This window comes from Artibeus jamaicensis, unplaced genomic scaffold, assembly GCF_021234435.1.
Source record: "Artibeus jamaicensis isolate MK-2021 breed Jamaican fruit bat unplaced genomic scaffold, CSHL_Jam_final contig_700, whole genome shotgun sequence".
NCBI classification, from domain to species: Eukaryota; Metazoa; Chordata; class Mammalia; order Chiroptera; family Phyllostomidae; genus Artibeus; species Artibeus jamaicensis.
In genome coordinates, this window is record NW_026521930.1 from 1,611,087 (window position 1) to 1,631,245 (window position 20,159).

At 41.5% G+C, this 20,159-nt stretch overlaps 1 protein-coding gene and 1 pseudogene across 3 annotated transcripts in view; one reads left to right on the forward strand and one right to left on the reverse strand.

Moving 5' to 3' along the window:
• Positions 1 to 20,159, forward strand: part of PRKCB (protein kinase C beta) — a 345,649-nt gene that overhangs the window by 98,772 nt on the left and 226,718 nt on the right. The window lies entirely within an intron of this gene.
• LOC119049935 (60S ribosomal protein L4-like) lies at positions 2,352 to 3,818 on the reverse strand (annotated as a pseudogene).

The following is a 20,159-nucleotide window of genomic DNA, read 5'->3' on the forward strand; positions in this document are numbered from 1 at the left end:
ATGGCTTCTTTCCTTCTCTCCAGCTCTGCTCTGCCAGCTGTGCTACCTGCTGAGATAAGAAGGCTCAGGTGGTCATTCTGGGATGATTGCTGTTTTTTCCTCCCCATCCTTTTGGCCTGCTAGGTCTTGAAGGCTGATGTCCAATAAGTTCCTTCAAAGAAAGCTGTACAACCTTTTTTAGGACTTCAAGGCCTTTGCCTTCCTTACATATTGGCAAATAGACCCCAAGGGGTGGTTTCTAGCTTCTGCAACTGAAGTACGTAACCCAGCATTCTCCCCTATGGCTGATGGATCAAGTATACCTTCTGATTCTTTCTATGGGAACTTGGACTTAGCATTAAGATGCCAGCTAGCTCCCATCGACACTAGACTGGAAGGGTGTGCTGTCTCAGGGACTCTAGGATGTGCACCATATAGCAGAGCAAGATGAAATGCAGAGAGACGAGAGAAGTAGGGCAGGTGCAGAGGTCATATGGATTGGAGGTGGAAGTGGCTGCCTTGGTTCCTGGTGATCCTGCATAGAAGGCAAACTATAGTTACTGCCCCTGGTTTCTGTGAGATAGCTTGTTTTCATACAACAAACTTCTTTCTTTACTTGAGCTGCTTTTAGTGGGGTTTTGTCACGTGCAATCCTAAGTGTCCTGAGTAAGAGGCTGAGGAGATGAAGGTGGAAAACTTGTTTACAAAGGGAATGAGGTTATTGGAATCTCTCTGGAGGGCACATTATGGGAATTATTAGGGTGCAGTTCTGATTGGAGGGGGCCTTGTAGCTATCTGGGAATTTAGAAATGGGAACAGAAGATGATGTTGGCTCATCCAACAGCCATTCCTCTTTTGTTTCTAGTTTTGTTTAAAGGTGCTGGTGTATCCAAGGGACAAAATATGAGTGATCCATGATAATTATATTGCTCTTCTGAGTAATTGGTCTGATAGTGAGGATGGGACCCAGTTTTAGCCAATGTAAAAGAGGAAAACTTGTTTTTCATCCCAACCCTTTCCAAAGAGGTCTCACATGTGAAAATCAGACTACCTTTAGACTAAACAGATGCCAAGAATTGCAGTGACACCAACCTGGTGGGCCAACATCCCCAAGTCACTGATACAGCCCCAGGAACCTATTGCTTCAAAGTCTTTTTTTGTGTGTAAGATTTATTGATATGCCCCTTTAGTTTAAGGAGCGTTTAGTTGGCTGTTCTCTGCAGAGAATGGTCCTTTCCAGACAGCAAAGCCTGCTGGTTAATTGAAGCCCAAAGCATCTTAATTGATTTAGTTAGAGTTCATAATTTGGAGATTTGGGAAGACAACAAGGTGAAAGGGCATGTATAGTTTGGGATAAAATCTTTTTAAGCAGAAAATTTATGCTTTTCTACATAAACCAGGCATAGGAGAGCTCTGACTTTGAAAGTTATATGAATTGATATACTCGTATATCCATCCACTCATCCATCCATCAGTCATCTACCCATCCATCCATTCATCCATCATCTGTCCACCCATTCATCTATCAATCCATCCATCATTTGTTCATACTCTGTCTCTCCTTGCATTTGACTTTCTTTTTACGGAAATTTACCCTTGAGCAATGGAGAATCTTCTTCCCGACCTTGCTTGATTCTGTCTGTTATCATTTCTGTTTAAACACTTTTCTTTTTCTAATGAGGTCTTGTGTAGAGAAATAGGATTAGGTGGTCATAGAGGGTGTGAAGGAAATTCCGCCACAGTGTCTCTCTAGGGATACCTTGCCTTCCAGGTGTCTGGCATTTTTAAAAGAAGTGTTGATTTTTAGACACTGGGGGAAAAAGTGTTTCTTCAGTTTTTAGGACATTAAAAGCTCCTGCTCCCCCTTATTTTATTCCCTGGAGCTTCTTCAAACTTATTCAAGCACTGTCAGCTTCAGGCATGACTTTGCTGGCCAGAAAGGACAAGATTGTGTCTGCAGATAAATCTCAGGGATTTGCCTCAAGAGCACCCCCTTCAGGGAGTAAGTGCTATTTTAATGGCAATTTTAAGAGGAAGGTCATCTTTATTTTTTGATTTTTAGAAATTGTCCTCTCTCATGTGAATGCCGATCTTTGTTACAATAGTCAAGTCTAGCAAATATTTCCAGTTTATAAATTTTTTACTCATCTTGAGCCCTGTCCTCTTCAGGTTAGAAATGGGATGTATTTGTACATGTACCTTCTCCCTCTTGGTCTTTGTTACTGTAGTGGTGGTGTGGGTACTGGGGGTTGTGCACTGGCAACACGCCACTGTGATTTCTTTCTTCATGTCCTCACTGCCTTTGATCAGGTTTTTATTCAAAATTGGCTGTCCACAGTGATTTGACCTTTATGGAATAAACACATTTAAGTTCATAGCACAGGCTTCTTCTCTTCTGTGGTGGGTTATTCCTGTGGGCTTCTTCTCAGCTGCTGGGTTTTCAGTAGCTGCAGGCTTTTTTTTTTTTTTGCACCCAGGGCTTATTCTGCTTTATAAGGTCAATGTCTTCTCTTCCTTCTCTATGCCAAGCTTCTTGCTTTGAACCCCCTTCTCATCTGATTTGGCTTCTAGTGCTGCTGTTGCTCTGCCCACCCAGAATTTGTGGTTCTAGCCTGGTGAAGAATGGTATTCTGACTCATGGTCTTTGCATATGGGTTTAGCTTCGACTTGACTCTCAGGTTTTTCAGCGGATTCTTCTTCAGGACTCTGTGATGGATCTTCTTGTATAGTGCTTGGAGGGCTCTTTGGATCTCTGGGCTTTTCAAAATTCTGCTAGTTCGTACTGAGCATCTTGTGCATGGGAAGGTTGTAGTTACTCTTGAGGGAGGCAGCATTTTGCCAAGTGCTATATATAGGTCCTATAACCCGTGGAAAGCGCTTCCAGTCCAAATGCAGAAACAGCCTACCAGGAGCAAGTTTTAAAATGTTCACATTGTTTTCATTAAGCAGAGTTAATTCCAGGGATGTTTCTGAAAGCTTTGATGGTATTGTTCTCATTAAAGATGATGCAAGGTCTCCTGTGGTGGAAACGATGACAGTTTCTCATTTTTCCCTTGCCAGCTCTGATTTGCTGAGAAGCATAGACCTTTTTGATATCATTGCAGGGCTTGTTTCATAAGAAGCAAAACAGCCTCCTTGGTTATCTTGTACTTCAACTTTATCTTCAACCACCAAATCAGCGATGTCCAACCTGTGGCCTGTGGGCTGCATGCAGCTCAGGATGGCTATGAATGCAGCCCAACATAAAATTGTAAATTTACTTAAAGCATTATGAGATATTTTTGTGATTACATGTTGCAATTATTTAATTTATGGCCCAAGACAACTCTTCTTCTTGTTCCAGTGTGGCCCAGAGACACCAAAAGGTTGGACACCCCTGCACCAAAGGAAGTTCAGGAACTTCCTCCATATGATTACCTTAAGATATGACTGGTCATATCTAAATATGACCAAGGCAGCCAAGGCAGAGCAGATGGAATATCACCTCTGTGTTGTGTCTACTCTGTGATGCCAATAGCACTAGGTTTTTGTTGGTTCAAACATGAGGCCCCCATGACACACATTTCCAAAAGCACCCTGGTAGAATGATAAGTCCCACCATCTTGAACTTAGATAATTTGAGCCACAGCTCTGCCAGTACCCTAAGACTCAGCACTGTCTTGATGACCTACCAATTCACTGACAGTACAGGACGCTGCTGTTTTTGTTCAAGTTGGTGTGAACAAAGTTCATGACATGTGGTTGAATGGGAGCCTTGAATATAGCAGGCAGAGCGACATTATTGCAAGATGATTCCCCTCTTCAGAGTACACTGATATCAGTGGATGAGCACACACCATGTAGTAGAGAAGCTAAGGCCACACTCCTGTCTGCCTGGTGGTTCCCAAAGGTGAAGCGGCAATGTGACCCGTGACCCCTGACTGAGGCCCTCGGGGGGTTGTGTGTGGGAAGGAAAGAGGAGGAGGAAGAACCTGGGGTGGTAGGAGTGTGAGCCACACTCTCAGGAGTAACTGACTGCACTTAGTAAATGGAGGTCTTATTTCCTGAGCAAAGTTGGCTTCTTTTTTTTTTTTGTACCCGGCCTTTGCAAGTGCTTGAGTCCCTGTCAGAGTATGGTGATGGCTAGGAAGAGGAGGGTTTTATTTTGGAACCGCTGGTCACAAACCTGGCTGAACAGTCACCTGCAGGATGTGTTTTTACATTGGTTTTGGAAACCTCATTTTAGAGCTGCCAGATCAAGAGGTTGTCACTTGTGGCCGCATGTTAGATTGACTCAGGGAAACTTTGAAAAGTCTCTGTGCCCTGGCTCTACCTTAAACCAGTGAAATCAGAAGAGCTGGGAGTGGACCTGATTAGCAACCCTTATTAAAGACTCCTCAGGTGATTACAGTGAACAGCCAGGTTTGAGAACCACTGTGGAGGTAATCAGTACTTTCTATAAAGCCTGACCGAGCAGTCTTCTGATCATCATTGATACAGACAAGGCAGGGTCACCTACCTTCCTCACTGAGCGAACTGCTTACTAATGGTCATATTTGAGATATGTCAACTACAGGGACCCAAAAGAAATATAAGATTCAAATTAAGCCCTGGCTAGTGTGGTCCAGTGGATTGAGTGTTGGCCTGTGAGCCTAAAGGTCACTGGTTTGAGTCCTTGTCGGAGCACATGCCTGGGTTGTGGGTCAGGTTCTCAGTTGGAGGTGTGCGAGAGGCAGCCTATCAATATTTCTCTGGCACATCGATGTTTCTCCCCCTCTCTTTCTTCCTCCCTCTCCTCTCTCTAAAAAGAAATAAAAATTAAATTAAAAATTAAATAAGCAAATGAAATTACACCAGCCTTGGCATATGTATCCTTCCTCCACATTAAAAATCTCTTTAAAAATCGTTAGTGTTTTAAAATGTAATTTTTTGTAATATAGTTACATGGTTAACAAAAATACAAGAAAGTATATCATTTTAAAGTCTCATGTAATTCTGTCCTCCATCCACCCACTTCCCACCCTTGTTTGGCTATCTTTCTAGAAGTTTTTTTTCCTATAACTCTCATTGTTTTCTTGGGAAAAGGTGGCATACTACAACCTGTATTCTATACTTTGTTTTTCTTCTAATGTTTGGTTAGTAGGTTCTAGTGTTGTGTAATGGCTGATATTTGTTCTCCTTTGTTGGGTATTTTCACTGATTGGCAGGAGCTCATGCCATACCAAACTCCACATATTTGAATTATTCTCTCCTACTCCCTCACCCTGCATCTTGGAGATCTTTCTATATCAGTACAAAGAGAGCTTCCTAATGCTTAAAAAACAGACGCAAAGTTTTTTGTTTTGTGGATAATTTGTAATTTATTAAACCAGTCCTCTGGTGATGGACTGTAGATTATTTCCAATTAGGGGCCATTTCAGACGGTGTCATTAAGGATACTGTGGTAAATATACATGTATAATTTCGGATGGGAAGAAACCCACCTGTAGAATTTCTGTAAGTGCTATTTCCTGGTGAAAGGGCATTTGTTGGAGTTTAACTAACCACAAGAAATTTTGAGAAGGTGTTACGTTATGCACAGTTGTTGCACCAGGCAGCTCTCCTCCAGCAATTGTGGTAGGTGTAGAATTATATTTGCTTCTTTCTATGTGTGACTTTGAGGAAACCAGCTGGAAGGTTTATGTCTGTTGGTTTTAGAGGAGCTACTTCTGGTGCTGCAGTTCTCCCAGGGTTGTTGTTGGAGTGTCTGCATGCATCCCTGGTGTTTGATAAAAATTCAGACCCTGGGGGTGGAGTCTTATCAATTTTTAATACGTTCCCCAGCTGATGCTTACTAAAGGCACACTGAACTTTGAGAATTGCTGTTGTAGAGCAATTTGTTGCTCTACAGAATTTGTTGTAGAGCAATGCCTTAGGCCACACTGGATCATGCAGGTCAGGATCTGTGACTGCCATCAATATCAAATGTTCTGTGACTTTAAGTAAAGACTTAGTTTCGGCATAGGTTGACAATTACATTTTGTTATCAGTCCCTAATGCAGCATTTCCATCTTTGCCCTCAAATACTTAAGATAACAAAAATAGGAGGAATACTATTGAGAACACTGAAGATAGTTGTTGGCATCTCGGTGAAATCTTCATTAACTATAAGACAGATGGGACTAAATTGGGTCCACTCACTCTAAGCATCACTTTTTAAACAAAAACCAACTGGAAACAGTAGAAAGACCTTTTGTCTCTCTCCCACTGTCCTATTCCTAAACTAAGAGACCCAAGTTTGTACCAAGTAAAGTCAGCCTTATTCTGCTCCAGAATCACTTTTGGAAATGACCAGAGGCTTCCTACCACTCCTAATCTCCCTACCACATTAAGAGAGGAAGGCAAGGTAGGCAGTTTATTTCTGCACTTGTTTGTGTAGGGAACTGTTGCTGGTGAACTGAACCTTGAGTTGCAAGACTTGCACAGGTAAGGTATGTAAGAAAGAGCAACAGGGCGGTGGTAGGAGTTCCCAGGATCCAAGAATGGGTAGTGGAGGAGAGAGGTGTCTGTTTTAGATCAGTAAAGCTGCTTGGAATCTGGAGCCATGCACGTTATCCTGCCCTCACACCTGGCTTGAGTAAGGGGACTTGGCCATCACCAAAGTGGAAAGAGCAGGACCAAGGATAATCTACACAATCTATCTTTTGGCAAAGATAGGGCCTGGCTGTGTATTTGCAATGAGTATTGTAGTACTTCAGATAATGCAGCTTCATCTACAGAGTTTTGAGGGGAGTGTTATAATCTACATATTTAATTCTCAGTCAAGCTGTCATTAGTGTGTGAAGGCCACAGAAAAACAGTTTTCAGAAATAAAAAGACTCTAGAAATCTACCAATGAAAGAGTTATTTGAAGACGTCCTCTGTCTGAGAGAATATCCAATATCAGAAATTTAAATATGGAGAAGTGATGGCATAGAGGAACTGGGATATACATGTTGAGCAATTAAACATAACATTGAGTTCAAGTAATTTCTGTAAGTCTCATATTAAAATAGATGACACAAGGTCCATCAGTTGAAACAAATGTACCACTCTGGTACATGTTGATAATAAGGGAAGTTGTGCATGTGTGAGGGCAGAGGGTATATGGGAAGTGCCTGTAGCTTCCCCTCAGTTTTGCTGTGAACTTTAAGCTGCCCTAAAAATAAAGCCTTGACACCCTCTGGAGAGAATTGCCATGCCAGGATAAAAACAAAGTCTAAATAATAAAGTAAAATGGATTATTTGTGAATGAAAGGTAATAGGGTATAAAAATAACTTTAATCTGAGTCTAAAATACTAGCTTATGTTAATGGAGACTGGAAAGTAGAGGATAGAAAGTAGAAAGTAGACTGAGGAAGAGGAACATTTAATTTATTGTTTTTTATGAAAACAATATTTTTTATTGTTTTTAAGTGAAAGACTTAATTATAAAATATGCCACTGACTTTCTCTGATTAAAATGATATAAAACTAGAAATTAATAACAAAGGTTGTAAAACTCAAGGATGTAAAAGTAAAATACTTTCCTTAATAACTCTGGCACATATTCAAACTAGTGCTAGATGTTTTAGCCAGTTCTAAGCATTGTAAGAAGGCAAGAAAAGGAAATAAAAGGCATATGTATAAGAAAGGAAGAACTAAAACTGTCCTTATTTGCAGATGACATGATTGTTTATACAGAAAATTTCAAGAAATCTACAATTAAAAAAAACTCTTCTAAAAAATGAAAATAAATAAATAGTCTTCTATATACTAGCAATGAACATGAAAGACCCAACATAGCAGAGATGTCAGTTCTCCGCAACTTGATGTACAAAATTTCTATCAAATTCCCAACAAAAGTATTTTGTAATTTATATAAAAAGGCAAAGGAGCTAGACTAGCTAAAACAGTTTTGAAAAAGACTAAAGTGGGAGAAATCAGTCTTATAATGTAGCTACAGTGATCAAGACTGTGTGGTATTGGTAGAGGGACACAAACTAAAAAAAAATAGAGAACCCATAAAGATGCCCAGTTGATTTTTTTATCCTCACCCAAGGACACGCCCATTGGCTTTATTTTATTTTTTTAAATTATATTTATTGGTTATGCTATTATAATTATTCCTATTTTTTCCCTTAGCCACCCCCACCCCAGCCCAGCACACCCCTCTCCCTCAGGCAGTCCCACACCACTGTTCATGTTCATGGGTCATGTGTATAAGTTTCTTGGCTACTCCATTTCCTATATTGTAGTTTACATCCCCATGGCTATTCTGTAACTGCCTTTTTATTATTCTTAATCCCTTTACCTCTTCATCCATTCCCATACAACCCCTTCCCATCTGTCAACTATCAAAACACTCTTATCCATGATTCCGTCTTTGTACTTTTTGCTTGCTTAGTTTGTTTGTTAGATTCAGTTGTTGACAGGCATGTATGTATTGCCATTTTGTTGTTCATAGTTTTGATCTTCTTTTTCTTGAATAAATCCCTTTAACATTTCATATAATAATGGTTTGGTGATGATGAACTCCTAGTTTTTTCTTGTCTGCGAAGCTCTTTATCTTCCCTTTGATTCTAAATGATATCTTTGCTCGGTAGAGCAATCTTGGGTGTAGGTCCCTGCTTTTCATGACTTTGAATATTTCTTGCCATTCCCTTCTAACCTGCAAAGTTTCTTTTGAGAAATCAGCTGACAGTCTTATGGGAACTCCCCTATAGGTAACTGACTGCTTTTCTTTTGCTGCTTTTAAGATTCTCTCTTTATCTTTAACCTTTAGCATTTTAATTATGATGCCTTGGAGTGGGACTCTGCATCTATCTTGTTTGGGATTCTCTGTGCTTCCTGGACTTGCATGTCTATTTCCTTCACCAAATTAGGGAAGTTTTCTTTCATTATTTTTACAGATAGATTTCCTATTCTTCTCCTTCTGGCACCTCTATGATGCAAATGTTGGAACTCTTGGTGTTGTCCCATAGGCTTCTTATATACTAGCTTCACCCCCCCTTTTTCTTCTTCTTGATCTGTTTGGTTGTTTTTGTTTGTTTGTTTGTTTCCTTATATTCCGAATCATTGGTTTGATCCTCAGTTTTATTCACTCTACTGTTGTTTTCTTGTAAATTGTTCTTTATTTCAGTTAGTGTATCCTTCATTTCTGACTGGATCTTTTTTATGTTGTTGAGGTCCTCACTCCATACCTTGAGCATCCTTATAACCAGTGTTTTGACCTCTGCATCTGATAGATTATCTCCACTTTGTTTAGTTCTTTTTCTGGAGTTTTGATCTGTTCTTTCATTTGGGCCATGTTTTTTTGTCTTCTCATTTTGACAGCCTCCCTGTGTTTATTTTTATCTATTAGATAGTGCTCCTTTCACTGAGTCTCTTGGTAGTGTGGTCTAATGTAGTAGGTGTCCTGTAGGGTCCAGTGGCACAGTCTCCCCTGTCACTCAAGCTGGGAACTTGAGGTGCACCCTTTGTGTGGGCTGAGTATACCTCCTTGTTGTAACTGAGCCCTGGTTGCCATTAGTAAATCACTGGGAGGGATTTACCCAGGTCAGTAAGTTGCAAGAGCTGGCTGTGACCACTGAACACCAACCATTGCCCTCTGTGGAGGATCAGTTATGCAGTGGCAGGGTGGTGGTGCTCCAACGTGAACTGTAGTTGTCCACTGAGTGAGCAGGCTCTGAGGTTTCTTGGGTGGTGCAGGCCAAGGTCACTTGTGTTTTGCCTGGGACACCTGCCTGAGCTATAGAGCAGAGGTTCCTAATACCCAGACTGTGGACCAGAACCAGGACACAAGCGAAGCTCTTCTGGGCTCTGCCTCCTGTCTCCTGCCTGGGGAAAAAATTGTCTTCCATGAAACCGGTCTCTGATGCCAAAAATTTGGGGACTACTGCTATAGAACAATCTGAAATGGCTGCTACTTGTGCTGGGTTTGGAGATTCCCAGGTGAAGCCAAGCTGTGAATCTAGGCTGGCTGCTGCTAGTGCCAGGCCTGGGGCCACTTGGTTAGAGGTATGGGGACTAGGACCTCATTGAGGCCAGCTGTTGCTTGTCTGAATGGATTTAGGAAGTTGTGAAGCTTGGCCAAGACCAGCCATTCACATGGAAAAGCTACTGTAAATAGATGTAAGTTGGGTGGGATGGAGCCTCAGGGATCTCCAGGGCAGGGTAAACCATGTTAGCCAGCTTGATGGAGTCTTAGGTATGGTACTGCCTGCCAGCTCTGTGGTTCTGCCCGCCTTTCTGTCTGGGAGAAAGCTGTCCCCCAGCTCCGGCCTTGATACTAGTCACTTTGCTTCCTCCCTGTGTGCCACTGGTGCCTTTCAAGCTGCTTCCCCGGTGCTGGAACTCAGAGGGAGTGAGTCTGAGTAAGTTTGTGTGTGGATTCTTTAAGAAGAACTGCTGGGAACACTAGAAGTTTCTTCCATTGACTCAATCCCTGTTGGTTTTTGCAGCCTGAAGTTATGGGGACCTATCTTCCTGACACTGGTTCCCTGGGCTGGGGGACCTGGTGTGGGGCTGGGACTCCTCACTGTCAAGATATCCCTCCTGAATTTTTATCCACCACACATGTATGTGGAACCAGTCCATTCCATGTGTCCACCCTTCCTACCAGCCTGACTGGATGTGGTTTCTTCAATTCCATAGTTGTCAGATTTCCATTCAACTCAATTTCTGGTGGTTCTGAGTGATGGTTGTTCTATAATTTAGTTGTAATTTTGATGTGGTTGTGCGAGGTGAACCATGTTTACCTATGCTGCCGCCTTGATGCCCATTGATTTTAGAGAGAGGGAGAAGGAGGTGGAGAGAAACATCACTGTGAGAGAGAAACGTTGACTGGTTGCCTGTCATATGTGTCCAGACTGGGGACTGAACCTGCAGCCCAGGCATGTGCTCTTATGGAACAATGCTCCAACCAACTGAGCCACATTGGCAAGGCCCCCAATTGATTTTTGACATGACACAGAGACAATTCAATTGAGGAAATGAATTTTTACCCAGTAGTGCTGGGTAATTGTACACCTATGGACAAAAAAAAAACAACACAAAAAACCCTTGGCCTAAGTTTCACACCTAATATAAAAATTAACTCAAAATAGATCATGGACTTTAATATAAAACATAAAGGTATAAGACCTTTAGAAGAAAACATTTGAGAAAAATCATTAGAATCTAGGGCCAAATGTTCTTAGACTTGACACCAAAAGATTTAACCATAGAAGGAAAAACTGATAAATTGGACCACATACAACTAGAAAATCATTGGTCTGTGAAAGACCCTGTTAAGAGAATGAAAGGATGAATCACAGATGGGGCCAAATATTTGTAAACCACATATATGCAAAGGATTATTATCTATAATATATAAAGAACTCTTGTAACTCAACTAAACAAACAGCTCAATTAGAAAATAGGCAAAAGATATAGATGGACATTTTACTGAAAGGTGATATAGGTGGCAAATAAGCACACAAAAAGACAGTCAAGCATACACAGGCATACACAACCCATAATGAGATATTATTACACACTTGACAGAATGGCTAAAGTAAAAAATAATTACAACACCAAATGCTAGTGAGGATGTGGATCAACTGGATCCCTCTTAGATATTTCTGGTGGAAATATACAATGGGAGAGCCACTCTGGAAAATAGTTTGGCAGTTTCTTAGAAAACTAAACATATGACCCAGGAATTGGGTCATTCTCTTGAGTATTATCCCCAAGAAATGAAAACTAATGTTTATACAAAAATTTCCTGAAAGTATTCACAGCAGCTTTATTAATAATAGCCACAAGCTGAAAACCACCCAAATGTCCTTCGGTAGGTAAATGGCTAAATAAATTGTGTTCTGTCCACACCACAGGGTACTAGTCAGTAATAAAAAGAAATGAACTATTGACATATGCAGCAACCTGAATGAATCACCAAATTATACCAAGTGGAAAAAAGCCAATCTCTAAAGGTTATATACTGTATGATCATGGTTACAATTATATAACATTTTTGAAATGTCAAAATTATAGAAATGGAAAACAGTTAGTGATTGCCAGGAGTGAAGAGAGGGCGGGGGCGAAGAGAAGTGGGTGTGACTATAAAAGGGCCACGTAAAGGATCCTTGTGAAATGTTCTGTATCTTAACTGTATCAAAGTCAATATCCTGGCTGGAATATTGTGCTATGGTTTTGCAAGATGTTACCTTTGGGAGAAACTGGGTAAAGAATATGTGGGATCTCTCTATTATTTTTTCATAACTGCATGAAAATCTACAATGATCTCAAAATAAAAAGTTTAATAAAAAACCAAAAAAAATTATTTTAGGTTTTGAGCTATTTGCTATAGTTGTTGGTAAACTACTGATCATAACTTATGAGATAGTGTGTAATCAATATCCCAAATTCATAGTCTTAAGTACTTTTAAAAGTATTAACCAACAAAGAAAGGCTATAAATTGAATAAGCATTCTACTCTCTAGGCAATGGGGGAAAAAAACCTCTGCAAGAGAAACCTATGGAAAGCAGGAGTAAGAATGTGGAACTAACTATTGCATTAGAATATGTAATATTTTATATTCTAATGCAACATGTAATAGGATGAGAATATATAAAAAGCATTGTGTTGATGACTGTAAAACTGAGTCCTAGAAAACAGGACAAAGCAAAACAAACAAAAGCCAATAAAATAGACCTACTTTTGACTAATCACATATAAAAGTGAACACCTGCCCAGGCTGGTGTAGCTCAGTGGATTGAGCACGGGCCTGCGAACCAGACAATCGCGGTTCGATTCCCAGTCAGGGCACATACCTAGGTTGCGGACCAGTTCCCTGCAGGCCAGTTCCCAGGAGGGGACGCACAAAAGGCAACCGTACATTGATGTTTCTCTCCCTCTCTCCTTCCCTTCCCCTCTAAAGATAAATAAATAAAATATTTTTTAAAAAAGTGAACACCTAATAAATATTTATAAAATGAATATATAATACAGTTTATAACATTTATAAAGTAATTAAATAATGGAAATTAGGAATCAGAAAGAACATAAACAGGGAGACCCAGACAATGATCAGATAACAAAATGTGGTGCCACAGTGGTGTTCAAAGCAGGTGCCTGTGGGTTCGTGTTGTAGGTGCCCTGCCACTGCCTCCTGACTCTGGGCAGGTTATTTAGTCTCTCTCAGCTTTAAGCTCCTGCACTGTAAAATGGGGACCATAATACAGTGATCATGTGGATTCAGTGAAGTAATCCATGGAAGAGCTCAGCCCGTGGCTGGGCCCTGTGTAGAACTTAGAGGGTAGCTGTTGTTAATTTTTGGTATTAAATTTGAAAGTGTAAGAGAACAGAAATCCCAGAATTGTTTACCATAAAAGAAGTCAGGGGTCAGAAAAGTTCCTTTTTTTCTTAAGGGCAGTTAGTAACTGTTTTAGGTTTGGGGAGTGTTCTGTAGCAATGGCGCAGCTCTGCCATGGCAGCGTGCAAGCAGCCAGAGAGATTTCTCAAGAAGTGTGCATGGCTGTGTGCCAGTAACCCTGCTTGTCAAAACAGGTGGCAGGTCTGCAGGCTGTGGTTTATTGGGCCCCAATCTAGACCAAGAGCAAAGAAGGAAATGATGAAAGTTTTCAAACCCATTAGCAAAACCTCCAGGACAAGCAATCCTTTTGATTTTTAAAAAAAACTTCTCTAAACTCTGAAAAAGAAGACTATCTTAAGTCTATCCTCTGACCTAGCACCATACAGATGCAAAATCTGACAAATATAACACAAAAAATAGTCATAGTCTGATCTCACTTATAAATACAGAGAAAATAATCCTAACTAAAACCTTGACAAATTGAATCAGTTGAATGTTAAAAAAACAATGCACCACGATCAAGAAAGGCTCATTCTAGAAAGACATTATGGCTTTTATTAGGAAGTCTATTAATAAAATGTTAATGTCATCAAAATGTTAAAAAGAAAGGATCATCTTCACAGACGTCAAACAAGCATTTATTAAAATTTCAATATTCATTTTCAGTGAAAACTCTTAGAGAAAGAACTAAGAATAAAAATATCCTTTCTCAGCATAATAAAGATTGACTGTGGCCAACCAGTAGCCAAAAAATGCCTAATTTTGTGATACTTAAATTTAGCATTAAAGTCAAGAATGAATGAAGGATGGCTGCTAGCAACACTGTTATTTGTGATTGTTTTGGATGTTCTAGTGAATGGAACTAGAAAAGAAACAGATGTAAGTAGTAATTACACATTGGAGAAAAGATTGCCAAATTAGCATTGTTTGCAGGTTACATTATTATTTATTTTAGGAATCAACTGAAAAACTGGCAGTACTAGTGGGTGAGTTAGGTCAGGGGGATGGTTACAAAACACATCTACCCAAATCTATAACTTTCTCCGAGAGCAGCCCTAACTAGTTGGATGACATAATGGAAAAATTATTCCTTTTGGTCTCTAGTTGCCACCTCCCTGTCCCACCAGCAGCTTTTCTCCTCTGCACCCTTGGCAGAGAGGCAGAGGAGAGTGCTGTAGCCCTCTGGTAGAGGAAATGTGGGAAACTCGAGTCTTTACGACAGGCTGGCAGAGCCGCCTCTGCCGTGTGTCTGCAGGAAAGTGGTTATTACAGAAAAGTCACACTCAGCACGCCACATCTCAGATGCCATCAGAGCAATAGTTGGCAATTGGGTAGAGTTAGGTGCTCACCCATTGGCATGTTTCTTCCATAGACATGTGTGATCCTGGAGCTTGGAGCATGGAGTTGGAGAAATGGTTTGATGAGGGCACTGGAAAGAATACGGAGGGCAACTACATTCAAATTTCACTTTTGTCTTCCTGCCTAATTTTGCATTCTTCAACCAGTAACTGGGCTTCTTTGAGCCTTTGTTGCATAATAAGGATAAGCAAACCTCATGCCCAGGTTATTGTAGCACTAACTACTTTTTTTTTGGATCAAAGATAGCACTTCAACAACTCCTCATTAAAAGTTAATTTCTTTCTGCCCTGGCTGGTGTAGCTCAGTGGATTGAGCATGGGCTTGTGAACCAAATGATCGCGGTTCGATTCCTGGTCAGGGCACATGCCTGGGTTGCAGGCCAGTTCCCAGTGGGGGATGTATGAGAGGCAGCCATGCATTGATGTTTGTCTCCTTCTCTCCTTCCCTTCCCCTCTAAAGATAAATAAATAAAATCTTAAAAAAAAGTCAATTCCCTTTCTGCTGCCTCCCTGGGATTGGTGAATTCCCTTGTCCCTTTAAAGATACCAGGAAGCCTGCCTGGCTTTTTTACTTCCTTTTTGGAAACCAAGCATAGATTCTAGAATTTCAGGAATCTTAACTTCTGCTCATCCTCTGGCTCAGCAGCTGCCTGCTTCTGATCTTTGCTCTCATCCTTTCAGGAAAGGAGAAAAATTATTCACAACGATCATATCTTGGGGGCAGTGACTATCTCTTCCACCTTCTTGTTTCCTCTGGAGCAGCCAGGGCAACTCTGGGAAGAGGAATAGAGAGATAAAAAACAGGCAAAGAGGGACAGAAACTAGAGAGGCTGTGGTGAGGAGGAAAGATCGGAGAGTTGGATGTCACGAGTGTTGCCTTTCAAAGCCTTGCTCTATTCTCCACCAGCTTGGCTGCATGGGAAACTGTTAACCACTCTAAAGCTGTAAAATGAGAAAAATAATATCTACCTTAGGGCATTGTTGCAAAGAGTATAATGTGTCAGTGTGTTTTATTTAAATATGTGCATACAAATCCTGTATATCAATAGCTTATGATATATACAGATTTGTGCCTTTAAAAATGTAAAGTTTTCTGAGATGCCTAAGACATCTCAGAAACAGAGAATGTATTTTTATAGGAAAAGTTTATTGAATGGAGCGATTTAAACATTTTCCATGCAGCCCCGCAGCCCTTGCATGAAATAGTGACAGGCATGAACACCAGGCAGCTAGGAGTACAGTTCTTGCTCCCCACAACCCTGCTGGATTTTATTGTCTTACATCTTCATCATGAATACCATCAAACCCAGCACTCATTCTGGGCCTGCTACATGTCAGGCACTATTCTAGGACCTTGTTCATGAATGAATTCACTTTTTCTTCACAATGTGGAGGGAGGGAATCACATGGAGGAGGCAGTGGATTCTAAGATTTTGCCCCAGATCACTTCTGACACTTTTTGAGATGACAGCTTGGTTCCATATAGAACTATAAACTCATGTTGGGTTTGGTCTGGTCTTGACTCTTGTGTCCAGATATTCCCATGAAATAGTCCTATTGTAGGTTAAAAATTAGGAGTGAATACTGAAACCAAAGAATCCTAATATTGCCTGAGGTCTCTGCTTACCTTCATTTTTCCAAATAATCTTTGAGAGGGACTTTTAGTACATCTAGAAGATGGGATACCAACATAGTATCAACATATTGTGAAAAATTTCTGAGTGTATCCAGAAAGGTTGCCTGAAACTTCTATTGCCTCAAAGTCTATATAATTAGAACTCCATGATGTCATCTTTGAGCTTTAATATAGCTTAAAATTACCCTTCTGTAGGTTGTTTCTTTCTGAAACATTTTAAATTTAGAAAATTAACTTGTTAAACTTTTTAAAAGTTAAATCTTTAGATTTTTAAATTCACTGTGTGTGGGGGAGTTGGAATGACAAACGCTTGAGTCATTAAAGTGGAATGTTAGGGTGTTCTGGCCATTCTGGAGACCCAAGGCCTCCATGGTCTCACATGGTTCTGTTTTGCTAACATTTCATCTTGGCAGAGCTGTGGGGGTGCAGGTGGGCTCCAGTGTGCGTTCCTTACCCAAGCTGGGCTCCCTTCTTGCTGACCCCTGTATTAAATGGCTGGTGGGAGGGCCACAAAGGATGACAGTGTTCAGATGTCAGAGACAGGCCATGTTGGACCAGATTCTGGAAGCTGAGTAATTTTCCTCCACCACCACTCATGAACTCTCATGGGGTTCTACTTCGTGGTCAGCTGTAGGTCAATCTTCTAAAAGCCAATTCACTGAAATTAATGTGAGCCTACTAGTTGCATCTCAGCATCTTAAGGAATGTCAGATTTGCCTCCATCCCTACTCCCTCTTGTGGGAGGCCGAGAAGCAATGAGAGGAGAGGATGAGGGACTGAGAGGGAGGAGGACACTGAGGGGTCAACGAGAGAGTGCTGATGAGAAGGGACTGGAGGGCAGAGAGGAGGTGACTGAATGGGATGAAAGGACAGGTGGTAGACCAAGTGGCTTGGTGGGATTGCGGGGCAGAGAGTGGGGTTCTGAGGGGCATGGGGCAGCAGCTCTATCATAACAGTGAACATATCTCCAAGGATGTTGACTGTGCAGGCACCCTAGGGGCACTCGGACAGTTCTGGCAGTGAGAACATAAAAGACTGGGTTTTTATTTCATGCAATTCCTGCTGCATGTGGTGAGTGTGGGTGACTGTGGGGGAAGGTTATCCTGTTGCCAGGAGATAATTTACCATTGATTGGGGATGATATGGAAATGATATATGTGATCCTTCCCCTGCCACCTTTGGGACTTAATTATCTTCCTCCACTTATCACAGCTCTGAAAACTCTTTTTCTGATGTGATGGATGACAGGTGGCAGTGGCATCTATTATTCTCATGGAGGATGGTAGGCTGTACATATGCATAATAGGTGCCCAGTAGGTATTGGTTGAATGAGTGAGGAGTCTATTCTGGACTTTCTTTGGGGCAGGGCAGTTACAGAGTGATCTCTTGGCCTTCTAGAAGTCACAGAAGCCAGAGGATTTTAGTGTAGGAGGTCCTACTGATCTGTGAATCAGGGAGGGATGGAGAAAGTGTCCTGTTGGTAAATATTTAATGATTGGTTCTCTATAAAAGAGCAGAAACACAACTTTGGCAGGAAATGCTTGTTGATTGCTGATTTTCCATGGTGTAAATTTCTCACGAGGGTCAGTGGCTCCTGCTGATTCTAGCTCACTACTGGAGGAGGGAGTATGTACAGAGGACAGGTGAGTGGCAACAAAACTCACCCTGCTCCGTCCCCAGCATGACTCCATGTATGTGATGTGCATCCTGTCATGGACTCCAGAATCCATTTCCCCCTCTTACTGATCAGGCAGCTGAGACTCAGAGGGGCTGAATGATGCATCTGTTATTGCAATCAGCAGCAGTGTGAATTAGAAGGCTCATGCCCTCTCTACTCACCTTACTGGGCTGTCCAAGTTCAAGGGATGAGTTTCATAAGTCACCAAAGAATAACAGTGCTGGCTAATGCTACCAGGACAGCATTGGGGAGGGGCATTATCAGGGGAAGCTTTGCTAAAGAGATTATGTAAAAGGCCAACCAAAGAATGAGTAGAGGTATGTTACCAGGTGGACCCAGTGGTGAAGGGTAAGTTACATCTCTTGTCTCATCCTCAGTTTCCTCATCTGTGTAATGGAGCCCTGGAAGTCTACTTTGAAAGATTACTAAGAGAATTCAATGATATAAGTATATAAAGCACTAAGCATAGTGTGACACATAATAGAGTGACATCAGTGCTGACCAGGCAGCCTTTTCCTCTTGAGTTCTTTATCCTGGTACTGACTAGGGCAGCATTTGTTAAACTTTAATGTGCTCGGAAATCACCCAGGGATTTGTGATTCAGCAGGTCTCAGTGGAGCTTGAGGCTCTGCATTCTAACTTCCCTGGTGATGTTGATGGTGCTGGTCCACCAACCACATCTTGAATAGCTAGGACACCCTGACAGAGCAATGTCGTACCTGCTGCTGAAACTCTGCTGCTTCTCCCCATGACCACTAAGACTGCTGTTTACAAGGCAGTGTCTTTTCTGTCTAGAGCAGCCCTTGGCTCAGCCCTGCTAAGAGTATCCGGCTGCAGGGCACACTAGCTTGGTGGGGAGTCTGGACATAGGTTTTTTCTCCCTTTCATTTTTCTTGATCTTAGTGTTGGTTCTGCCAGGACTTTGCTGTGCAACTTTTGTCAAATCCTGTCCTCTCTTTAGGAATTACTTTCTAAATTATCAAAATAAGACAGCAGGAGAGAATGGTCTTCCCTTAGGGGCATTCTGAAGTTCTGTGAACCTGTGATTCCGGCTGGTTGGCATATTCTCCCCCAGATCATAAGGAGTACTTGACTCCATTGCTGGGTGCTAGTTTCCGGTGGAATCTCTGAAGGCATGTGGAGGAATAGAGTCAGACAGAAGAGGACTAATGGGAAGGATTTAATCCAACTTTTTGGAAAGATAACAGGTGAGCCCAGAAAGGTGAAGAGGAATTTGGGAGCAGTAACTGCTTATTGAGCATTTCTGGTCCTCATACTTTAAAATACCATTTTTATGTTTGGGAATTTTCCATCTTATCAACCCCTGCCTCCTTAATGTATAATTCAGAAACTCACTTGCCTAGCTTCCTTGCAGCTAGAACACAGATGTGTGACCTGGGATCTGCCAATCAGATGCATCTGTAAAGGATTTTCAATTGTCTGCTAGTGAGGAAAGGAGCGGACACTGTGTGATCCATTCTGGAGGGGGAAGCGGTAGTTATGTCCAAGTGACAGTCAGCTGTGGAAAGGCAGTGTTTGCCCCATGTGAGTCTGTGGTGCAGACTGCCTTGTCTGGACCCAGGAGCGGTGGCAGTGCTTCCTCTCTTGGACAGGTTCTGTGCTGTGGTTTCGATGTTCCTCCTAGCTGTGTGGCCTACTAGCCAGATTCTCTAGGCCTCCCAGAGATTAAACGCCTTTCCTGCTTGAGTTGGTGAGAGTGGGTTTCTCTTGTTTATAAGTCAGAATCTGGACTGCTTACAGCACTTTATGTGCATCATCTCATTTAATCCTCACAGTAACCGAGTGAGGTAGATGTTACTATCCTCTTCTTACAACTGGAGACATTGAGGCATGAAGAAGTGAACTAACTTCTTCAAGGTTACACAGCTGGTAAGTGGAGCAGCCAGGATTTGAGTTCAGATCATTAGGCCCCAAAGCATGTATTTTAAGTTCCACATATTTTGAGTATATTGTGTGAGAGAGGGTGGGTATGGAACAGTCCTTGCATATTTTGCTCATCAGTGGTGTGGGCTTTATTAGATCTGGGTCTGGGTGGGTCTGCTCTGGGTTTTTACTGATAACACTTTTTTTCCTGAAGAATGGTAACAGAGACAACTGTTCTAGTGACATCTATTCAGACGTAAACACTCAGCTTTGGCCCCATGGGTGAACCA